Genomic DNA, 18,794 nt, shown 5'->3' on the forward strand with positions numbered 1-18,794 from the left:
GTATCATGCACCATTCGCATGACTGCATGCTGTGTGATAGATTGCTCCATTATTGTCGAGCACATCGCCAGTTTCATCACTGTTCGGTGCTCCGTTATGACGCTCATGGGTAGCGTGACGCAGCATGGTAGCACGTCAGTTTGCTCTTCCGGTGCTCTGTTGGTCCGCTCATGGGTAGTGTGACGCAACGTGTAGCACGTTAGAGATCCCTTCCCGTCATAGTGTACCGGGAGATGAGAGCATTGCGCTCCCCCATTTATGATTTGGGGTAGGAGTATGTGTGTACTCCGACAGCATCCCGTCCACTCGGTCACTCATCAGGAGTAGTGATGCAGAGTGCACGGTCGTCATAGTCCTACCCACTCGGTCCCACTTTTGGTTGTGAGTTGGCTGACTGGCGTCAGGGGTGACCATGACATGGACATCATATGCATGATGCATTTATTGCTTGTGTTTGTGTTTGCTGCATTTATATGCTGCATATTGTTTGGATACCTATGTTTGACATGCATACAGATCTTCTATACCTTTCAGACTGTTTGTCCTTATACTCAGGTCCTGGTTAGTACAGTTTCTCTCCTGTTTACTTCAGTTTGCATTTACCCTTATTTTTATCAGGAGACTGTACGCATGATTAGTGCTAGGTGTTATTTCCTTACTTTGCATATCAGTTGTACCTGCTGAGTGTTGGACTCACCCCGCCTCCATTGTTGTCATTTTCAGGTTGATGCTGTCACGAGAGAGTTCCAGTTGCTAGTCCCCTGCAGACCACCAACTATAGTTATCTTTGGTTTTGTTTATGTTTCTCATTTGACTATGTTTTAGACTTGGTTGATTTGATACTTGGATATTGTATGGTTTGTACCTGTCGATGGATTCTTATCGTTTGATGGATTTATTTGGTATGGTTTGGATTTATTCTACTACATGCCTGCCTGGACGGCAGAAGAGGTGAGTTCTTCGGATTTGAGGTTTACGAGTGTAGTTGAGTAGGGTTGATTTCGAGTCCTCTTATTACTGCGTGGTTGTGTCAGCCAGAGGCTGAAATTTATATTAACTGCATGTGATGATTATGTATATGTTTGTTTTATTTCTGTTATTATTCCAGCCGCATGTGGCTGAGGTATATGAGGATGTAGAAAAGTTTTAGATTGTTCGCCGTACAGGGGAGATGCTGACGAAATTTTCTCGGACAGGGACTCCTCCGGGGCGTGACAACTTGTATGCTGCATATTGGATTGATGAATTTGTTTGACATGCATACAAGATTTCTATACCTCTTAGGTTATTATCCATACACTAGGTCCTGGTTAGTACAGTTGTTCTTCTATTTATTTCAGTTTGCATTTATCCTTCTTATATCAGGAGACTGTACGCATGATTAGTGTTATTTGTTATTTTCTTTATTATGCATATCAGTAGTTACCCATTGAGGAGTTAATTCACCCCTTGGATATTTACTATTTTCAGGTTGAGGCTGTCCGGGGGAGTTCCAGTCGCTAGTCCCCTGCAGATCGTGAGGATGTGTGTTTTATCTTTTGGCTTTCTTATTACTATCTAGACTTGTTCTGGTTTTTGATACTTGGATATTGTATGGTTTTATTATCGATGGGTTTTATTTGATATGTTTTGCTAAATGCCTACCTGGACGGCAAAAGAGGTGAGTTGATTTTATCGTTGTGATTTGTGTTTTATGGGTTTTGGGTTTAGTGGAGTAGGATATAAGTTTTGAGCTTTATGGGTGTAGTTGAGTAGGATTTTTGACTTGGTTTTTCTTATCATTACATTAGTTTAGTTTTGCTATTAAACTACATGGGTGTTTGCTTATATTTTATTGTTATTGTTCCGACCGTATTGGCCGAGGTATCTGGATTGATGTAGTAAGTTTCTGATTGTCACCCATACAAGGGAGATGTTGTTGAAATTTCTTCTGGCAGGGACTACCTAGGGCGTGGTCCTAACTTTTTCATAAAATATAGTATTGTTCATACATAACAACAGTTACTACTCTATATTTCCATAAACTAATTGAGCTAATACTGTTTGTACATAACGACAGTAATAATAACAAAATTTTAATAAGCTAGATAAGTTAACATCACTCCTATTATGACAAATACTAGTGCAGTGGTCAACACTATCACTTTCATCCTGAACTTGGTTAGGGCAATCTCAGGTAGGCCAACTCTAGGATTATCTATTTGGTCCATTTTCAAATCCTCTTCTAGATCCTCCTCAAACTCTCCAGGATTCTCCTTAAACGTTCAGAATCCTCTTGCTCTACATTGTGTTGTAGCTCCATACACAACTCTATATCTGAGGTACGCCCTTCAGAGAACCCCATATATGGTATGCTACCACCTTGGGATACCCCGACAGTGATCAAATTGAAATCAAGATCTTATGATTTCTAGGATTGGAAACTCTTTCTTCTCAATTTTCCAAAATAATCGATCGAGACATCCAATATGTCCTTGACTCCGTGAACTGGGTCATATTCTATCTCTTGAATTGCCACCCTTAGTTCATTCTATCACACATCGCGACAAGTCATTATATATATCATTCGTGACATCTAGAATTTAAAATAATAATATTAGTACAAAACCAACAAACCAGTAACAAAATCGATTCAATTCAATTCACACATATGCATAAAACAAACACACAAAATTCATAAACAAATAAGAAAAATAAATTTTCTTTATTTGAGGAGCTTAAGTTGACTGACACACGATCAATTGAAAAACCATATCCTAAGCATTAACTTAGTCCCTTGTCCTCATTAGAACTGATCTAATTTAATAGAGATCACATAAATTTATATATTGTTATTATTTAACCAAGATCATTTAAATCAAATTTAGATTTCACTAAAAAACCTTTTGCGATAAATTTGGTGATGATTTTTTACAAAAAATTGTTACAAAAATATTTTGCGACAAAATCTGTGACGAATATTTTTCATCACAGAAAACTCATCCTTAAATATTTACAACGAAAAATTGAAATTTGTCATAAATTTTACGATGAGAATAAAATTCGTCGCTAAATGCATTGTAAATATCATAAAATTTAGAAAGCAGATCTACAATGAATTTTTTTTCGTTGCAGATCTTCCAATAAATTTTTATATTTTTTGCTAATTTTAGCAATGAAACTAAGAATTTGTTGTAAATTTTGCAATAAATTCTTATTTTCATCACAAAGTTATTTAGAAGATCATAAAATTTATAAACTCGGATCTGCAACAAATTTTGATTTTTGTGATGAATTTTTAGATTCATCGCGAAATTCGTCATATAATCTACGTTGAATATAAAAATTTGATGCAAATTCTACAACAACTTGTCAGATTCATCGCAAAATCTGTGACAAATCTAGAAATTCATTGTAAAAATCTGTGACCATCCGATAATTTATTGTAAATTCTACGACAAATATCTAAATTCATCACAAATTCTGGAACAAATTATCAGATTTGTCGCAGATTTTTGCAATGAATCCGGAAATTCATTGCAAAAATCTACGATAAATCCAAAAATTCATTACAAAATCTAGTAGTATTTTTTAGTCATTATGATAGTTTTGCGATGAAAATAATTGTTGCAAATTTTATCGCAAATATATGATGAATTTAAAAATGTATCGCAGATTTTGCAACGAATGTGGAAATTCATTGCAAAAATATGCAACAAATCCAAAAATTTGTTGTTGAATCTAATAGTATTTTCCAGTACATTGTAATAGCTTTGCGGTGAAAATAATTTTATTGAAAATTTTATCACAATGTACGTCAAATTTTAAAATTCATCGCAGAATCTAATAGTATTTTGTTGGTATATTATAATAGTTTTGCGATGAAAAAAATTTCATCACAAATTTTATCACAAATCTATGACGAATTTTTAGAATTGTTGTAGATTATGCAACGAATCTAAAAATTCATCACAAAATCTAGCACTATTTTTTGATACATTACGATAGACGAAAATGTTTTCATCGCACAATTTGTAGCAAAACATAATAAAAACAATCTAGAATTAGATAATTTCTATATTTAACCTAGTTAATACAAAAATATCTATCAAATTCATACACATTTTATCGAACACGTCAATCTAACAATAAAACTATACATAAAACAAATCACAATTCATACATCAAATCCAAAATCACAAAATATCTATAAAATCTAAACATTTCATACACCAAAATGCATACATCATATAATATTCTTACAATCCAAACATATCATAGATAAAAAATGCAAACATCATCTAGTATCCTTAACACTCCAAACATATCATACATAAAAATGCAAACATCACAAAAGATCTAATATCCATACAATCCAAATATCATAAGAAGTTCTAAACCATCCATACATCAACAAATTTCCAAACATCACTAAATCTTCTCAATCTTCTTCAAATATCCTTATTTTCCTGCATCAAAATAAAAATACAAACAATATCAATGATTACAGGAAAAAAATTAGTATATATGAACACAAAAAATAATTTTTACTTACCATTGATTTTTATTGTGTCCACCAATCCTGTTTCAAAAAAATTAACAGTATTCACAAAAAAAAACATTTACAATCAAGTAACTAATGTTCAAAAATACTAATTATGAGATAAATAAAATTTATACAAGAAAATCCATCACCACCATCATCACCATCGCTTGCTGATATGAAATGTCTTCCCAACGTGTTTCAATTTTTTTTCATGTATTTATTTTATAAACAACACACCAATTAATTGTCACATTTCAAATTAGGATATGAAGCATAGAATACTTGAAGAGTAGAGGCTAAGAGCATATACACAAAGATATGGTAATTTAAGAATAAGAGCACTCTTCGATAAAAATAAAATTAAAAAAATGAACACACATTCACATTTCATGATTTTAAAATTTTAATTAACTTACCTCTCCAAGAAGATTTTGATGATGAGTGCATTAAGGTCCATTATTCTTTTCATCGGTTATAACCTCAAGCACTAACACTCCAAAACTAAATACATCAAATTTCATTGAAAATATTCCATTTATAGTATATTCCAAAGACATGTATCTACTGCATCAAAAGATAATGACTTATAAAATTAATTTAAAATTTTCCTTCTCGAGGCACTTAAAGAGTAATTTAAAAAACTTACTATGTTTCTACAATTCTCTTGGTATTTCTTATTGTTTCATCTCCACTAAATAATTTTGCCATGCCAAAGTCAAATATTTTCGGATTAATATCCTTATCAAGAAGTATGTTGCTAGTTTTTAAATCCCTATGTATGATTCGGTATCAAGAATCATGGTGAAGATAAAAGACACCTTGAGCAATGCCAAGTATGATATTGTATCACATTCTCCAATCCAACAATCAGCATATGTCCTTATTTTGGACGATCGATAATGAGACAAGGGATAGTCAAACATCTTGCATATCGACTTAACTGGAGTCTTCTGAATCACAAGAGATTTAACTAACCAAATAAAAATGTGTCCAAGCTTCCATTGAGCATATACTCATAGATCAACATTCTTTCTCCCCCTGAATGCAACAGCCAAGAAGGTGAACGAGGTTCCGATGTTACAGCTGGGCGATCACCATCACCTTATTCTAGAACTCATCTGAGCCCTGTGTCAACATCTTCGATACCTCTTCACAGCTATTTCCTGACCCTCCAACTTTTCCTGCACACACACATATATATTAGGAAACTCACTCACAAAGCTCATATAGTAGCAATCACACTCCCAAATACCTTATAAGCATGACCAAATCCACCCTCTCCGAGCTTGTTGTCGAAGCAAAAGTCTCCGTTGGCCTTAGCAATCCTACCCAAATCAAAAAGAGGCATGTCTAAGTTTTCCTCTTCCATTGCTTCTTCTTCGTCAGCATTATTTTCTGTGGAGAATAAGCCACAAAAAGTAAGAGATGTGGGTGTCGAGGAAATATTCAAGGTTTTTCTCACTCGCTCATCTTGTTGTTTCTCGTCTACCTTCTTCTCCAAAGGAAGATCACAATGGCAGCCAAGAGAAACATTGCTAACAGTAGTGCCACTATGATCACTGCTACATGCCTCTTGTTGCTATAGCCACTAGACATCGATTCACCTAAACAAAAGACATTCACATTGAACAATTTACGAAACTATTAACTTGAAAAAAAGTCATATGTACGCACGTACCTAAATCCGCTCATGCCAATCGAACGTAGAGATCTTGGCTGAAGCCATTGTTGTAGTGTTTGATGTTGGTGAGGTTGTTGGTCCAAAAGATGCAGCCGCTACCACTGATGTTGGCCCTGGTGAAGGTTGTGCAAGAGCAATTCCTCAGGCATGTGGCCCTGCATGCAGTTGTCCAGTCTCCGCATGCTCCAGTCCACCATCGACCATGACGTGTCCGGTAGCTTCACATTGTTGAAGGTCAAGAAGTCATCGGTTGTGTTGCACCAGCCGCCACTAGCCGAGTGTCGACAGACTCGTCGGAGTTGGAAGAGAGGGGTGATGACCTTACCTGGATGGAAATCGCCGCAATAAAATCTCCTCCTAGCATCGTTGCCGCCATGTAAAATTAGGGCAAAGGGTAAAAGGGATCGGGTGGGTTAAATACTTAGGCTTCATTTACGATAAAAATAAATTTGATGCTATATTCATTGTAGATCTGCGATCAATTTTAAAATTCTTGGTAGATTCTACAACAAATTTCAAATTCATAGTAGATTTGAGATTTTTTTATATATAAATTTAAATTATCTAGAGATCGGTTGAGATACATAGAGAGCTCAAAATGATATGAAATTAATTTTTATGGGTTCCTATAAATCCCCTAATTTTATAAATCTTCTCAACCAATAATTTTACCCAATCGATATTTTTTTTACCATGAATGTGTCTGAAAAATGTTATTCACCTTCATAAAATCAATGATTTCAATATATTAGGTACAATTAATATTTGAGGATATCTATATGATTAGGTGATTTATAGAAACCAATAAAAACTGGTTTCATTTCCTTCTGAGCACTTAAGGAACCTCAACCGACATTGGAAATTTTATTTTTTAAAAAAAATACAATCTGTAATGAATTTTGAAATTCATCATAAAATCTACAATGAATTTTAAAATTTGCTACAGATCTACAATAAATTTTGAAATTCGTTGCAGATTGTGCGATGAATTTCAAAATTCATTGCAAATTCTGCGACGAATTTCAAAATTCATTACAGATTTTGTGACGAATTTCAAAATTCATTACAGATTTTGTGATGAATTCAAAATACATTACAGATTCTATGATGAATTTCAAAATTCATTATAGATTCTATGATGAATTTTAAAATTCATTGTAGATTATAAATTTCTTTTAAAAACAATAAAATTTTCAATGCTAGTTGAGGTGCCTAGAGAACTTGAAATGACATGAAACCAGTTCCTATGAGTTCCTATAAATCTTCTCAACAACTAATTTTACATAATCAATGATTTTTTTTTACCATGAATGTATCTAAAAAATGTTAATCACCTTCATTAAATCAATAATCTCAATATATTAGGGTAAAATTAATATTTGAGGGCATCTATATGATTAAGAGTTTATAGGAACCTATAGGAATTGGTTTTATCTCTTCCGACTCTTTGGGTACCTCGACCATCTTCAGATATTTCAAAATAAGTGTGACCTATTAAATTACAACTTCTTATAGAAATTTCACTAAGTCTTACATGCACATAATTGATTTAGCAATTTAAGAAAAAGTACAGTTTGTGAAATTATTTTTAAGGATATTTTTATGATCATCAGGTTTATAGGAACTCATATGAACATATTTTATGTCATTTCGACCCCTCTAGGTATGTCAACTAGCTTTAGAATGTTTATTTTCTTAAAAAAATAAAAATAACAATTTATCATGAATTTTGAAATTCATTGCAAAATCTGTGACAAATATTAAAATTTGTTGCAGATCTTCAACGAATTTGGAAATTTATCGTAGGATCTGTGACAAATTTCAAAATTTGTCGTAGATTTGAGATTTTTTTTATATATAAATTTAAACTTTTTATGGCTAGTTGAGGTACTTAGCAAGCTCGGAATGATATGAGACTAGTTCTTATGAGTTTCTATAAATCCCCTAATTTTATAAATGTCATCAGCTACTAATTTTACTCGGTGTTTTTTTTACCACTAAGGTATCTGAAAAATATTAATCGTCTTCATAAAATCAATGATCTTAATAAATTAGGTAAAACTGATATTTGAGGGTACCTATATGATTAGGGGATTTATAGAAATCCATAAGAACTGATTTTATTTCATTCAGAGCTCTTTAGGTACCTCAACCGATATTGGAAAGTTAACTTTTTTAAAATAAAAATTAACAATTTGCAATGAATTTTGAAATTCGTCGCAGATTTGATATTTTTCTATATATAAATTTAAAATTTTCAAGGTCAATTAAGGTACCTAGAGAGCTTAGAATGAGATAAAACCAGTTCTTATGGGTTTCCATAAATTCCCTAATTTTATAAATCATTTAAACCACTAATATCACCCAATTAGTGATTTTTTTACTGTGAATGTGGCCAAAAAATAGTAATCACTTTTATAAAATTAATGATCTTAATATATTATGTGAAATTAATATTTGAGAGCATCTATGTGATTAGGGGATTTATTAGAACCCATAGGAAATAGTTTTATTTCATTCTGAACTCTCTAGATACCTCAACCATCTTCAGATATTTCAAAATAAGTGTGACATGTTAAATTACAACTTCTTATAGAAATTTAACTAAGTCTTACGTGCACGTAACTAATTTAGTAATTTAAGAAAAAATAAAGTTGGTCAAATTATTTTTTATGGGCATTTTTATGATCAAGGGTTTTATAGGAACACATATAAACTTATTTCATGTCATTTCGAGCCCTCTAGGTACGTCAACCGAATTCAAAATATTTATTTTTTAAAAAATAAAAATAACAATCTGTGATAAATTTTGAAATGTGTCATAAAATTTGTGATGAATTTTAAAATCATTGCAAATCTACGACAAATTTAGAAATTTGTCGCAGAATCTATAATAAATTTCAAAATTTGTCGTAGATTTGAGAATTTTTATATATATTAATTTAAAATTTTTTAGGTTGATTAATGTACCTAAAGAGCTCAGAATAACATGAAATAAGTTTTTATGGTTTCTATAAATCTCTTGATTTTATAAATCCCCTCAATTACTAATTTACCCAACTAGTGATTTTTTTTACCATGAAGGTGTCCGAAAAATGTTAATCTCTTTCATAAAATCAATAATCTCAATATATTGGGTAAAATTAATAATTGATGGTATCTTTTTGATCACGGAATTTATAGGAACTCATAGGTACTAGTCTCATCTCTTTCTGAGCTCTCTATACCTTGACTAGCAATAGAAAGTTTATTTTATTAAAATAAAAATTTACAATCTGCAATGACTTTTAAAATTTGCCGCATATTTGATATTTTTATATATAAATTTAAACTTTTTGAGGCCGGTTGAGGTACCTAAATAGCTCGGAATAACATGAAATTAGTTCCTATGTGTTCCTATAAATCACCTGATTTTATAAATCTACTCAGTATCTAATTTTACTATACTAATAATTTTTTTTATAGTGAATATCTCTAGAAAATGTTAATAGCCTTCATAAAATTAATAATTTCAATATATTGGGTAAAATTAATATTTAAAGACATCTATATGTTTAAAAGATTTATAAGAACCCATAGGAACTGGTTTTATCTCATTTTAAGCTCTCTAGGTACCTCGACCGTCTTCAGATATTTCAAAATACGTGTGACTTGTTAAATTACAACTTCTTATAGAAATATAACTAAGCCTTACATGCACGTAACTGATTTAGCAATTTAAGAAAAAATACAGTTGGTTAAATTATTTTTTAAGGGAATTTTTATGATAAGGAGATTTATAGGAACACATACGAATTTGTTTCATGTCATTCCGAGCCCTCTAGGTACGTCCACCGGCTTCAGAATGTTTATTTTTTATAAAAAAAAATAACAATCTATGATGAATGTTAAAATTTGTATAGAATATGTGACAAATTTAAAAATTTATCGCATATCTGTAATGAATTTAGAAATTCATCGCAGAATCTGTGACAAATTTAAAAATTCATCGCACATTTGAGATTATATATGTATATAAATTTGAACTTTTCGAGGCCAGAATAATGTGAAACCAATTTCTGTGGATTTACATAAATCCCTTGATTTTATAAATCTCCTCAACTACTAATTTTACCTAATTGGTAAATTTTTTACTATGAATGTGTTTAAAAAATATTAATTATCTTCGTAAAATCAATGGTCTCATTATATTAGATAAATTAATATTTGAGAGCATTTATATAATCAGGGGATCTATAAGAACCCATAGGAACTAATTTCTTCTAATTCTGAGATTTTTAGGTACCTCAACTAAAATTGGAAAGTTTATTTTTTAAAATAAAATTACAATATGCAACAAATTTTGAAATTCGTTGCAGATTTGATTTTTTTATATATAAATTTGAACTTTTTAATGCCGATTGAGCTATCTAGAGAGCCCAGAAGGAGATGATCCTTTATTTTTATAAATCTCCTCAACCTCTAATTTTACCCAACTAGTGATTTTTTTTACCGTAAATGTGGTCGAAAATATTAACTGTCTTCATAAAATCAATTATCTCAATATATTACATAAAATTAATATTTGAGAGCATCTATATTATCGAGGAATTTATATGAACATATAGAAACTAGTTTTATCTCATTTCGAGCTCTCTAAGTACCTCAATTGTCTTTAGATATTTCAAAATAAGTATGAGATATTAAATTACAACTTCTTATACAAATTTAACTAAGTCTTACGTGCACATAACTGATTTAGCAATTTAAGAAAAAATGTAATTGGTCAAATTATTTTTTAAGGTCATGTTTATAACCAAGGAATTTATAGGAACACATATGAACTTATTTCATGTCATTCTGAGCTCTCTAGGTACGTCAATCGGATTTGAAATGTTATTTTTTTTAAAAAAAAAAATAATTTTTGCGATGAATCCTAAATTCGTCGCAAAATTTACGTTGAATTTATTATTCGTCGCAGAATCTGCGATGAATCCATTGTTTGTCACAAATTCAATGATGAACATTGAAGTATATTGCTTATTTCCAATAAATTTTGTGACGAATAATATTTTGCTAATTTATGATGAAAATATTTTTGTCACAAAATTTATTGCTAAACTATGACAATTTTGCTTTTAGTTGCAAAAGTTATCGCAAATTTACAATGAATATTTTTTGTTACAAATATTCATCGCTAAATTATATTTTTTTTTAGTGCCTATTGATCAAATCAAGGCTCATTTGATCAATTATGGGTCATTATATAATCTGGCCTAATTTTGATTAAATCTGGCTCATTAGAACAAATCTGGCCCATTTGATCATATCTGGAAAGATCCAACCCAATAAATCAAATTGGCCCAATTCTATAATTTTGACCATTTTTTATTAGCCCAGACCCATTTAATTAAATCATCCCAATTACAATCAAGCTGGTCTGGTTAGATCAAACTAATCTGATTAAACTAACTAATGATTTGAAATAAATTGGGATATAAAAGGACCAACTTGGTCTAGTTAAACTAACTAAAAGTTTGAATGCGATCTAGGTCTAATTGGACTAACCTGATTTAGTTTAAATGAACCAACATGGTCTGATTCAAATGAACTAAACCTCATTTCCTTTTCTTTTTTTTTTGTTTTACGCACATGAGAAATAGTTCTCACATTAATTTTTCATTTTGTTTAATTTAATTAAATGTTACACAATCGCAAGTGCACGATTTCGTCGTCAGTAATAAAAAGATATCAATGCCATAGGGATTGGTTATAAGCACAAGAGATGTCTCATGTAGAATTAGCTAAACAATCAACAAGGTAAGGAATGAACTAAGTAGCAACTAGAATTAGAACTAGGAAAGTAAATGAAGTATATGGTTTGGTGAGTGTTCTAGGAATTTGATTTCATTGCGATATTCATTGATGTAGCATGGTTATCCAATTCATATCCTCAATTGATATGCAATTATAGGAAGTTGCCAGTTTTCTCCTACAGAAGACAACCGATAAGGGACTTTGATCTACACCTCTAGCGATTAAATGGTTATGATCCCTATGAAGTTCATTAGTGGGGCAGCCTTTCACCAACGCCCCTTGGTCATACAACATAGAAACACAACACCACTCAATTCACATAAAAGTGCAGGAACTAACTGCATTCAACTATCCCACCTCCTTGTAGAGACTAGCTTCACCTTTCAAGGTGATCCCCTAAATGTCCGTTAGGGGAGAAGCCTGTCACAAACGCACCTCCGTCATACGATCTAGGGTATCCCTTTACGGGATCCAAAAGCCTCACAAACATTCAATCAAACATGGTAATGAGATCCAAACACAAGCATCCACACAAGATCAAATAGATACAAAATACATCAACATCATCTAAATAGGAAATTGGCATATCCATGAGATTCATACATCAAATTACACCTCAATTACTCTCTTAATCCTAGAACAATGAATATACTCCATATAACAAAGATAGAGATCCGAAAACAAAGAGATTACAAACATTCCAATCCCCAACGAGGAGAGAATAGAAATGCTTATCTAGAGACGATAAGTGGTATTCGGAACCAATCCTTAGCTTCTGGAGTCAATGCGGAGGTGGAGATGGCTTAGGATCGCTGGAACAAAGCTGGGGAGGATGAAGAACAACCCCAAGTTGAATCTCCCCAAAAGGGAGAGCCTCCTCTCTTTGAAAGGGGAAGAAACCCCCTTATATAGAGTAAGGCACAGGCACCACACGACCCATGCCACGGTCGTGTGGCTCTCACACGGCCTCACAAGTCTTTCTCTCGACCAAGGTGGCACGTCCATGTAGATCTACATGGTCGTGTGTTGCTACAACTCTGGATGGCTTACACGGCCGTATGGCTCACAAGGCTAGGTCATTCTTGGCTTTTGAAAATCTTGCACTGTCGTGTGGCTCACACGGCCTAAGCTTGCTTTCACTCTGGAGTCATTTCATGGTCATGTAGATCTACACGACCGTGTGCTGGAAAAACTGCTGGGATGGCACGACCATGTAGATCCACACGGCCATGTCATCTTCCTCCTTTAGTAAAGCTACATGGCCTGTCTGAACCACATGGCCTAGGTCATTTTCCTCCTTGCTTCTTTGGCATGGCCATGTGGCTCACATGGCCAGTGCTGTCCTCCATCCTTTATTGACAAGATTGACCATGAGCATAATTTCCTCTCCACATTCGACTCCTGTAAGCAGAAAATATACAAGAGCAGATCTCCAAACAAAGAAAAGTAATATACTGAAAATAAGACTAAGAGTATGAAAATGCATAGACAAAGAATGCATAAAATATATGAATGTGCATCAAAAAATATTCAATAAGTGTATATAATTTATGCACATCACACCCCCAGACTTAGACATTTTCTTGACCTCAAGCAAAATATCGCAATCTAAACTCATGTGCTCTATAATGCATCATAATCCCTAGTGCACTTTCCTAACTTTATCTACAAGTTTCATTGATAAGCATGATCATGGAAATAACTCAAGTATGGCCTAAGCATAAGTTTCTTGTGCACAGTGCAATAGGTGACCCAAACTCTTCAAGTTTCAATCTTTGCCCTAGTCAAGTCGTTATCCAATCGAGTTATTAATGTTCCTGGTGATAGACACTTACCTGCCACACACTTGGTTCATATTCCTCAATCAACCCAAGATCTCAAAGGCATGCTCAATATCAAGAGAAACATAGAAGTCATTTCCCCAGTAACCTAACTCAGTTTCAAAGGGGTAACTTGCTTGTTTCCATTCACAACAACTATTTTTTATATCCCTTATTCATTTTTTTTCATCATCATTTTTTTTCGTTTTCTACGTAATTGAAAGATGCAATACTTGAACACAAATGCATTTAAGTGCAAATGTTGGGATATTTTTGTTAGGATCCTTTGTACGGCTAGAGAGGGGGGGTGTGAATAGTCGCCCCAATTTTTCGCGTTTCTTTCTACAAACTAGGGTTAGCGCAGCGGAAACTAAATGCAGAAAGAAAACAGGAGAAGAAATCAAACCTCAACGCAAGGATGTAACGAGGTTCGGAGATGATACTCCTATCCTCGGCGTGTCCGTAAGGTGGACGAGCCCTATCAATCCGTCGGTGGATGAGTCCCCGGAAAACCGGCTAAATCAAACTCCTTGTGGGTGGAGAAACCTCGCCACAATCACTTGCAACAGCAAGCTAAGAGTACAAGAGAATAGCAAGAACAAAATACAACAGGAATGTAAACACAGTAGCTTGCCTTCTCGTCGACTGGGGTCCCAGATGAAGTAGCAACTTCACGGACAGATGCAACAAGCAACTCAGCAGCAGCTGATCCAGTCGTGGAATGAAGCTCACGCGAAGCTTCGGAAGCGAGCTCAACAAAGCTCAGAACCTCAGAGCACAGAAGCAGAAGCTTCAATCCAAGGAAGAAGAAGAAGGAAGGAGTGATCGTCAGCAACGAAGCCCCTGACCCCTTTATACCTGCACCTGCGAAGAAGATAAAGAAGACACAGAATCTAGTCGTTGTGTCGCAACGGCTAGTGCGTGGACCGATCAGGCTGAAGCCTAATCGGTCCAGATCCTCTCTGATCGGTCTGCAGACCGATCAGGACCTGTTCTGATCGGTCCCCAGACCGATCAGCACTCTTCACAGAGAACTTGCCCAGTTCTCTGTTCGTCTCCTGATCGGTCTGTGGACCGATCAGGGTGCATGTGGATCGGTCCACAGACCGATCCTTTCTCTTTGCCTTGTTCGGCTTTTCGACGGCGACCGATCGATAACATACTGATAGATACTATTGTTACCGATCGGTCACGGCATCGTCGATAACCTGTATCACCGATCGATCCACTGATCGATCCAGAGCTTGGTTTTTGCCCAAACCAAGTCCCAAACCTTCCAAACCAACATCCGGTCAACCTTGACCTGTTGGTATATCATACTTAGCATCCGGTCACTCCATTGACCTGCTAAGACTTCCCACCAAGTGTCCGGTCAATCCCTTTGACCCACTTGGACTTTTCTCTTCGTGTCAAGTATCCGGTCACTCCCTTGACCTACTTGACCTTCTCAACACCAGATGTCCGATCACCCTTGATCCATCTGGATTTTCCCTTGCCCGGCTTCACTCACCAGAACTTTCACCTAGCTTCACTCACTAGGATTTTCACCTGGATTTCCCGACTGCCTGGCTTCACTCACCAGGACTTTTCCCCGTGCCAAACTCCTTGTTTGGACTTTCCCAGTGCCAAGTCTCCATACTTAGACTTTTCCAGTGCCAAGCTCTCTGCTTGGACTTTTCCGTGTCAAGTCTCCATACTTGGACTTTTCCCGAATCAGGTCAACCAGGTCAACCTTGACCTGCGGTTGCACCAATAATCTCCCAAACATCTATTCTTATCCCACATCAAGAATAGAACTCTCTCACGAGTGTCAAACATCAACATGCAACACAACTAGGTCAACCTTGACCTAAGGTTGCACCGACAATCTTCCCAAGTCAAACATCAAAATACAACTCGAGTCACGTCAACTCGAGTCGGGTCAACCAGGTCAACCTTGACCTAAGGTTGCACCAACAATCTCCCCCTTTTTGATGTTTGACAAAACTCATAATCAAGTTAGGTTAACCCGATAACCTAACTTTGATTTTCCAACCATCTTCCAATGTCCAATGTTCTTTCCTTGAACATTCTCTGGACATTCTCCCCTTAGGTTAACCCGATAACCTAACTTGGGTTCTCCAATAATTCTCCCCCTTTTTGACACACATTAAAAAGAATTCCAATGTTCTTCCTCGAACATTCCTTGACATTTTTCCCTTAGCTTAGGTTAACCCGATAACCTAACTTGGGTTCTCCAATAATTCTCCAATGAACACTCTCCCCTTTTTGACACACATCAAAAAGAAAAAGGAGAGTATCAAGGTCAAGAGTTTCTTCCTAATGAAAGTCTCATACCTTTCATTGAAACTCTTAATTTCCCCCTTAATACTAAACTTAACAATCAACTAGTGATAATCCCATATCACTAATCCTCAAAAGTCTTAAGGAGTAAAAACTCCCCCTAAAAGTCAACTTCCCCTTGACAATTAGGTAAAACTCCCCCTAAAGGTCAACTCCCCCTTGACCATTGCACCAACAATGTCTTGGAGAGTTTCAAACCTTTAGAAATCCACAAAAACACCATTTCCATAACTGAAATTTCAGACAACAGCTGAAAATCAGAAACTAGACGCCCGATCGGTCCCCGGACCGATCGAACCCATGGATCGGCCCCGGACCGATCAGCCTTCACCATGCACCAAGCTCTGCGGTTCTTCTTTGGATCGATCGGCCAGACCGATCCATGCCAATCGATCGGTCCACGACCGATCAGACTTTCGGATCGGTCCCCGGACCGATCCGGACTCGATAAGCGATTACAAATTTCCTTCCAAATTGAAACTCCTAGAAAATTCCAGAAAATTCGAAAAATTGTGAAATTTTGAGGATACATTCCTCATAACATATACTATCATGGAAAAATAGTTTTCTATGAAAATAACTTCCATTTTTCAATCTTGATACAAAGTTCTAAAACTTTGAAATAGTTCAAGTTTAACTCAACTTTGTATCACAATGTTCAATGATGAATGCTATCACTAGGAAAGCTTCATCAAGGTTTTTCAAATCAATTTTAAAATGATTTTAAACATTTTAATTTAGGACCATAATCTTAGAACTATATGTACATGACTTGTACACAAGTTTTCCCTATGATCCTCCATTTCTTGAATTAGGCTCATCTAGGTACAAAAACTATGCACCTTGATCCTAACTCATGATCCTAATATCTCATATACATCTAAAGTGTATCAAACACATCCAAGTCAATGTTGATGTGAGATATGGGTTTAGGTATCTTAGACTAAGGTCTCATGCATTTTCTAAACACAAATTTGATCTCAATATCAAAATGTGTTTTTCATCCTTAAATCAATTTCATTGATTATTAATGCAAGAGATGATGACATGGCATAAAATGATATCATAAGTAAAAACATGTGCCAATGTCATGATGTCATGGCATAAAGTTTGAAAACTTAAATAAACATGACATATAGATAACCTAAGCATTATCATGACATTTCAAGTGATAATAAAATAAATATGATGTCATGGCATGGCATATGGCAACCAATCATGGCAAGTTAGTACAAATAAAATACATAAATTCCCTATCTAAGTATCTTTAGCCTTAGCTAATTTAAAATCTAACCCTAGATTGCCCATATATCCCTAAGAGAAAACCAAAATCCCAATTATGGTATTTCTCTAGGTTTTCTTAAATTGTGCCAAATAAGATTAAAATCGATATTTTTCAAATATGGCACAATTTACTCTTCAAGGAGTAAATAATAATTCATTTTCATTTTCAAAGGTTATCAAAACCTTGAAAATGCTCCTTGAGTGTCAATTTCCTCAAAGTTGGGTTAACTACCCTTCTAATTGGAGTTGACACTCTCTAACCCATCTATGGGATAAAGAAGATGCTCCTAGGAATCCAATATCTATGTGAGCTCATTGGGTTCACTAAATATTCACTAGGGATGACTTCCCTAGCAACCCTCCTAATGACCCTCTTAGGCTTTGAAGCCTTGGTCATTTGGGACTCATCAAGATCAACTCTAGGGGTGACTCCCCTTGTGACCTTGGTGGTGGTCTTCCTAGCCCTAGTTTTTGTTCCATAATCGAAAGGAACATTATGATAGGTGGGCTTGACCATTTGGGACTTAGGTTTGTGACCCAAACCTTTCTTATCCTTGGGCTTTAAAATTTGACCCTTAGACCCTAGAGTTGACTTCTCTAAATTCTTTAGGGCCTTTTCTAGAGTGTCAAGTCTTGACCTCAAGACTTGATTTTCTTTCTCTAAAACCTCAAGTTTTAATTTATCATTCTTTCTTGAGGTGTTCCTAGGCATATGTCTAGTTGTCTTGGGGTTTCTACCTAGGTTTCCCTTAACCTTAGATGAGTTAATCCTAGGGTTGGCTTTCCTAGTGTTATCCTTATCTAGACTAACATCTTTGGCACCTAAGCACATATATTGATTTCTAGTGTTAACATGCTTATCATTATTGACTAATGCAATAAAATTACTAGCATGTATCCTACTAGAATTGCACGAATGAGCCTTAAAAGATACCTTAGGGTTTGCCTTAGCTCCCCCTATCGTTGTGCCCGGTCTCTTGCCCTTGTGAGGTTGCCTCCCCCTCGGACAATGGCTCCTATAGTGTCCCCTTTGCTTGCATTGGAAGCACACGATGTGCTCCTTGCCCTTGCGTTTCGGGACTCCGGCTTCCTTGACCTTTGGTGCCGGTGGAGTCTTTCTTACCCTCTTTGGACACTTACTCTTGTAATGTCCATGTTCCCTACACTCAAAACACATTATATGCAATTTACTTGAACTTAAAGTGTTTGAGTTACCTAGGGTCGAGGATGGATGGATGCTCTCTTCTTCATCCCTCCCGGAGGTAGAAGCTTCTTCTTCTTGCTCCGATCTTGAAGAGGAACTCTCCTCCTCTTCTTCTTTAGATGTTGAGTGGCCCTCAACTTC

General features: G+C 35.0%; 1 long non-coding RNA gene across 2 annotated transcripts; it reads right to left on the bottom strand.

The window, feature by feature from the left end:
- Positions 1-4,266: 4,266 nt before the first annotated feature.
- LOC122028733 lies at positions 4,267-6,691 on the bottom strand. 2 transcript variants are annotated; one of them, XR_006124939.1, is made up of 7 exons: positions 6,532-6,689; positions 6,204-6,424; positions 6,015-6,129; positions 5,778-5,920; positions 5,501-5,706; positions 4,535-4,561; positions 4,267-4,448 (listed from the first exon to the last, which is right to left on the bottom strand). It is a non-coding gene; the product is annotated as an uncharacterized LOC122028733 (long non-coding RNA). The 2 variants fall into 2 exon arrangements; XR_006124938.1 differs by having other exon boundaries at positions 4,268-4,448; positions 6,204-6,691.
- Between the last annotated feature and the right edge of the window lie 12,103 nt (positions 6,692-18,794).

This window comes from Zingiber officinale, chromosome 10B (assembly GCF_018446385.1).
Source record: "Zingiber officinale cultivar Zhangliang chromosome 10B, Zo_v1.1, whole genome shotgun sequence".
Classification (NCBI taxonomy): Eukaryota; Viridiplantae; Streptophyta; class Magnoliopsida; order Zingiberales; family Zingiberaceae; genus Zingiber; species Zingiber officinale.